Consider the following 6,721-nt stretch of genomic DNA (forward strand, 5'->3'; position numbering starts at 1 on the left):
CCCGTGTTTCAATCACGATACTTCTACAAATCTCCACGCTCATCCCTTCCAAATCCTCCATCAGCGGCGCATCTCAGCTTTGGTTCAGTCGCACCGAAGCTCCGACACACCCCTTCCAATGGATCTTCTCCGTCACGCTCTCTTCCGTTCCTCCTCCTCCTCCGCCGCCGCCTCTGCTGCCATTGTTCGATCGTTCCTCTGAGTTTTCGTCTTCTTCCGCCGCTGCCGCCACCGCTTGCGTCGCATGATCTCTCTCCATCATCCCTTGCTTTGCACAAGCCCCCTCCTTGCTGTTGCTTAGGGTTCAATTTTTCTGTGTGAATTTTAGGTTTATCAATTTTTCCTCGCAGTTTCTATCTTCTTGTTGTTGTTGATGCTGATTGAGCTTCTTGTTCCTGTTGCAGTTTCTATCACATGCTGGTATCTCGAAACAGATGGTAATTTTGCCTTTTCCATTCTCTTTCTTCTGTTTAAATTTTTCTAATTTCTAGCTTAGGGATTCGATCACCTGTTCTGAGCTTGTTCCACGATTCTACTCTATTTGTGATTTTTTTTTTGTGTAGATAAATGCATTGCTTTCAATCATTCATCTTAGTATTTTTCATTCTTATACAATGTGCGAAATACTTGGATTTCAATTTTATATATATAGCTTGAAGAGGCTTTCTGAAACTTTTTCAGTTTCACCATTGTAACGCTGGTTTAATCTATTTCCTCTCATATTGTATGCATGTCTGTTTATTCTGTTTGGTTAATTGTTTTTGGAACCCTAGAATTGCACATTCTTAATTAATCAGTGTTCTAGCAATACAGTGAAATTCGTTGAACTCTTATAGATATAGAATGGAATTGAACTTCTAGATTATAGCTTCTCTTAATCACTTATTGCAGCAGATAGATTTATCTATGCAGAAATTGTAGTATTAGGATTATTTATTGCAGTATTATTCTCTCTTATGTGATTTGGAAGTTGTAGAAGTAGTTAGGTGATATGTTAAGATAGAATGTTGAAAGGTTCCTTTTTTTTTTCTCCTTCTGTTTTATGACCTTTTTAGCTTAAATATTAATGGAAAATAAAATTTTGTCTATGACCTACTTGGCTGAGGAGTGAGGAGCAGATACTCCGGGATGATATCAAGTTTGGTGGAAAAGCCCAAACAGCTTTTCATGAAAGATATCAGGTTAGTGCATTGAATGATTCTATGGATTTGTCAAATAGGAATTGGTTACTGACCTGGTTATTTTGGTGGCAGGATGCTGCTCTAGTATAATGTCACTGCCACGTTAAGGTTGGTTTCAAATTAATAAGGAACATGATTTATTTGCTTTTTTCTTTTCGAAGGTTTTTTTGTTTTTGGTATATATACTGCAAATGAATTTGATTTTCACTTTTTTCAGTCTGTTTGGTTTATGCTTTTATTTTCCGTTTGGTATAAGAGGTATGCATTTCATGCAAAGATTGCAAATGCCGATTAGTTTTGTTGGCTTATATGATTTGGCAGGTCTCAGGACAAACCTCTGGCTGCAATGCAATTTTTGTATTGACCAGAGCTTGCTTCTCTTGCCATAAGTGCGATGCAGTTACTAGCTCTGGTATATCTTATTTGTTACTAAATCGGATTTCTCTATTGACTTTAGGTTGACAAGCTTGGAAGGGAATCCCTTATTAACTGTGCCAAGACCAGCATGTCGTCAAAGTTGATATATGGTGACAGTGACTTCTTTGCCAACTTGGTATGTTTGAAGTTTAGTTCTCGAAAAGGTTAAATTTTGGGGATATGGACTGCGCAATTGCAAAAAGGAGTTTCAGTTCTCATCATGTGGGCTTATGGTTCTGGTGGTTTTGGTTATTTACACAGGTTGTAGAGGCAGTGCAAGCTGTAAAGATGACCAATGCTAGGGGGGAAGTTAAATACCCAATCAAGGTTGGTTTTTCGAATTCCTTTTCATCTTATTGTTTATATGGCTTGCTCCTAGGTGAAACTAAAACACTCTATTTTCAGCATGTGTTGAGAATCTGTGATGTGTACTTCAATTAGTTAAATCTTGCCTTACGTGCTTTAATTATCACGGTCATTCTCTGGATTTTATCCTCTGTCCTTTTTTTTTTGGTTCACCATTATTATAGGGAATCAATATATTGAAGGCTCATGGAAAAGGTGCTAGAGACAGCTTTCTGATGAATGGTTATGCTCTAAATACTGGCCGTGCAGCTCAAGGAATGCCTCTTAGGGTTGCCCCTGCAAAAATTGCCTGTCTTGATTTTAATCTTTAGAAGACTAAAATGCAATTGGGTGTTCAAGTATTAGTTACTGATCCCAGAGAGCTTGAGAAAATTCGTCAAAGGTAATATTAGTACAATTTATGCTTAAATCTTCTGTCAGTGACATATGATCATGCCTTCCATATTCTATAAAAGATTCCTGCCAGACTCCCTTTCATATTTCAGCGGGGATATTTATTTTGTTGTTAAAAATTAAATAGTGTTATATAGCAACACCGTGGCTGTTCACCATATATTGCTAAGTGTTAAATTTTAAAATGATCTTAAGAATTGGCCAGGGGTTTCCCGTTGTGTACACTGAAATTTTCCCTTTATAGATTTTTCCCTTTGATTATTGTTATGGTTAATAATTCTATAATTTTGCAATTTCTTAAAATAGTAAATAACTGTGTAATGCCAATGTCTTTTATTGTGGAAATTTGCTTGTGCTTTTTCTAAAACAATATTCTTACCACCTCAAAATAAAATAATATCCAAGTTTCACTCCATGGCTTGGCAATTGGTCATTTTATTTCGTATTGCAGAGAGGCTGATATGACTAAGGAACGCATTGAAAAACTATTGAAAGCTGGAGCCAATGTTGTTCTGACTACTAAAGGAATTGATGACATGGCACTCAAGGTATATTAGTTTCTTTTTTTCTTTGAAATTCTTAATAGTTTTTACTTTCTGCAAGAGACATTAGTTGTAATTATTTCATTTAGGCATGTGAAGAAAATAACTAATTTTTTTTATTATGCTTTACATGTTGATAAGGAAAAGAATGCCTATGTAGGATTAATATAGCTTAATTACCACCACATCTAGGATTCTTCCTTTTTAGGCATCACACCAAAGAACTTATGTTTTTATCATATATTTGCATTGAGTGACTAAATTTGATATTTTGAATAATATTTTTTACAATGTTGGGTGCAGGCAAATCAATGCGTCTGTTGCTAGGAGGAACTTGGGGGTGCATGTCTTATTTGAATAATATTTTCTTCTACTTCAATTCTTACTGTTTTCTTTTTTATTTATTTAATTGATTCATTTATGTTGTTTTCTCTTCAGACACTGCATTTTCATGTTCATATAATTGTTGTGAATTAAAGCCTCTTCTCTTCCTCAACTCAATGACAGTTCTTGATTGCTTAATTGATCAAAGACTTGTATAAAGTATCCAGTCACTGAATTGAATCTGAATCACTTGCTTTTAGACTTGTTCTGGTTTATTGCATTGTGTGCATTACATGTTCCAAATCTGCAATTGCTATTTGGCAGCGTCCATGATCTTTAAAAAGAACTAACCCTGAGAAATCTATGGAAGAGTTCCGAGCAGCTAGTCAAAAACTTGGTGATGGCGTGGGTGTAAAGTCTTTAATGCAAAGCACGGGACTTGGAATGATTGCTGACCAGGTAGTTTCTGCTTTTAATTATGAGTGTTTCTTAATCTAGTGTTAAGTTCTAAGCATTTTTAGGGGCTAATAGTTTCTTCTATTTATGTCCATATAGAACAATTCAATGTATCAAATCTCCAAAGTCAATGACTCATTTATAATTGAATTTGGTATAATAAAGCTGATTCACTTCTTCTAACATTATATGATGTCTTAATTTTTTGATAATTTTTTACCTTTCCTCTGGCTAATGCTTATCTTGTTTCTCTATTGAAAATTAAGTATAAAATGCATGGCTGAGTCATTCTGTGTACTTAGCCAATAAATAAACTGTTATCATTCTGTGTTGTGTTGTGTATTAATACCACTGCAAATAAATGAGTAATGCATCTTTTGTTCTGCAGCATTAAAACAAAGAAGATAGCTTTAATTATTAGTGGAATAAATGTTGCTTCTTTTTCTCAACTAATAAGTACCTATGCTGCAGCACCAAACACTACAGCTCTATGATCGTTTAAGCTTAACTGTTTCTCAATTATTTATGTACTAATTGCAATCTTTCTATTTGGTTTTACTATCCTTTTTACGCAACTCAGGCATCATGTCTTCCACATTTGGATATAAATAGAGTCCTCACTGCCCTCCCTAGTTCATTTCCACATCATTTCATTTATTCTTACTTATGTTTATTATTATTAGAATCGAGTTTGCTATATAAATCCTATACATTGAAACTATAAAAACCAGTTTTGTTTGAACTTTCATCCAACACACTCAGGAAGGAGTTGGAGCTCTTTGGACTGGGATTGGCCCCAATATAGCAAGAAATGCTATCATCAATGCTGCTGAACTAGCCAGCTATGATCATGTGAAACAGGTAATATTAAAGATTCTATGCACTTGCATTTCGGAGTAACTTTATATGCTTCCTCTATATTTTCTATTGACTAATTACTTTATTCATTCTTATTTTATTGTCACTATTTCAGTTTTTGTTCTACATATATATACTTTTTCCTCTCTTTTTTTTGCAGTTGGCAGTTGGTATGCTAATTCGTTAACCGATGCTTCTATTTCAAGTTTGATATATGAAATACATTTATGCATTGGTGTAAAGGTTTAGGAAGCTCACTTTGATTGCTGCATTTTATATTACAGATTAACAATCAGCACAATGTTGATGAGGTAGCACAAACTTTCATCTAAGGCATGGAAACATTTTCTCTTTTTATAATATGTTTATCTCCTGCAAATGGATTATGATTTTTAATTGAAAATTGTTTGGCTTACGCAGTTGTTTATATTTGTTTTTCTATGCTTTATGCAGTGGTTATCACTCCTCCACTCCTCCAAAAATTATTGTGGCATGCAGAAAAAATCCAGAGGTCTTAGCAGAACAAGCCACCAGGAGAAAGAGAAAACATTAATGGATCTTAGAAGAATTGAACAACTTTAACTCGGTTTGACCCTAATTTTAGACTATGGATCTTAGAAGAATTGAACAACTTTAACTCGGTTTGGCCCTAATTTTAGACTAGGTTTATGTTTATATTTAGGCAATTCTGTTAGTGGTTAGCTACAAGAGCAGATTGTTTTATACACCTTTAGTGTATGTCACAGTATAGATTTTAAAGGTTTTCTTTTTTTCAATGGTATTTGTTTTGAATTATAGTTGATGTATCAATACACTTTGTTGATGTATGGTTGTTACTTATTGTTTTAGTTGATGTATCAATATACTTTGTGTTTTGAATTATATTGACTTGCTTGTTTATAGTACTTTTCTTTTAGTTTGATAATAGATGAATTTGTTTATTATTTGAAATAATATAAATATTCAAATGCAAATTAGATAAAAATTTATATTAAATTTATATTTATTTTGTATGAAAATAAGTTTATTTTGCAATGGAAAAATCTAAAAAAATTCTATTTTACTTTAGTGACGGATTTACAGATGGATTTTCTGTCTGTATTCAGAGTGTTCAGAGTGTGAGATGATTTTCCAAGGTTCAAATTATAGACGAAAAATTTGTCGAAAAATCTGTCTGTAATTACCGACGAAAAATCCGTCGGAAAGTTCGACGTCCCAGGGAAATGGATGGAGAATTTACAGAGGAAAAATTCGTCGGTAAATAATTTTCGACGAGGCTTTTACAGAGGGACAAAATCCGTCGGTTGTTTCGTCGGTAACCAAAAATCCGTCTGTAATAAAGACTAAATATGTCTGTAAATTTGTTTGTATTAATCCATTTTCTCGTTGTGGGACAGATTTTACCTATGTATAATGTTAACTCGACATGTGTTAAAGAACTATTGAAAGGGACAAAACGCCTCCTCTCATTCTCTTTTTTTTCCTCTCCTCCTCTTCACGAACCAGAACACCACCAGGCCAACTCTCTTCTCCTGTTTTTGGTCACCATCATAGCCAACATCCACCACCATTCTCTGTTCTCGCTGCACCACCCCACTGCCACATCCACAACCATTCTCTGTTCTTGCTGCACCACCTTACTGCTTCTTCTTCTTCTTAAATACTTGAATTTGGTTCGGAATATGGTCTTATTAGTTGCCTTTTTCTGAATTTTAATGATTAAGTTTGGATATTTACTTAAAGTATCAATTTACTTAAAATTCTTATAGATCCTCATAGTAATACTCTTTGACTATTCAAATTTGATATCAGTTTTATTCTTGCATAATGTTCTAAGTTCAATCCAGTTGTATGTGTGTTGTGATAGTGTTGATGTTATTAGTGGACTGTTGTAGAGTAGTAGTTGCAGAAACTGCATAAATGTTTCGAGATTTTGTGGTTGCTTGTTGTTGGAAAAATTGAGGTTTAGACAAAAATCTGTCTAACAGCGGAAGTACTAAAAATAATTTTTTCGCAACCTGTGTGGTTAAATAGGCAATAACAAAGATATTCTAAGCAGCAAATATAATGGCAGAAATCAAATAATCAAACACCAAAATTTTTATTGTGGGAAAACTCCCAAAAGAGGGACAAAAAACTCACGGACCTAGTCCAGTAAAATCTTCCACTATCAAAATAATAGAT

The 6,721-nt window shown here is 34.1% G+C and overlaps 1 long non-coding RNA gene across 13 annotated transcripts; it reads left to right on the plus strand.

The window, feature by feature from the left end:
* On the plus strand, positions 1–5,419 carry LOC110262359. 13 transcript variants are annotated; one of them, XR_002347656.1, is made up of 11 exons: positions 1–302; positions 405–437; positions 1,119–1,181; positions 1,254–1,289; positions 1,639–1,734; positions 1,860–1,925; positions 2,129–2,346; positions 2,809–2,905; positions 3,203–3,682; positions 4,442–4,540; positions 4,822–4,870. It is a non-coding gene; the product is annotated as an uncharacterized LOC110262359 (long non-coding RNA). The 13 variants fall into 13 exon arrangements; XR_002347648.1 differs by adding exons at positions 4,698–4,707; positions 4,991–5,400 and having other exon boundaries at positions 2–1,181; positions 4,822–4,848; XR_002347652.1 differs by having other exon boundaries at positions 2–302; positions 1,109–1,181.

This window comes from Arachis ipaensis, chromosome B05 (genome assembly GCF_000816755.2).
Source record: "Arachis ipaensis cultivar K30076 chromosome B05, Araip1.1, whole genome shotgun sequence".
In the NCBI taxonomy this organism is placed as follows: Eukaryota; Viridiplantae; Streptophyta; class Magnoliopsida; order Fabales; family Fabaceae; genus Arachis; species Arachis ipaensis.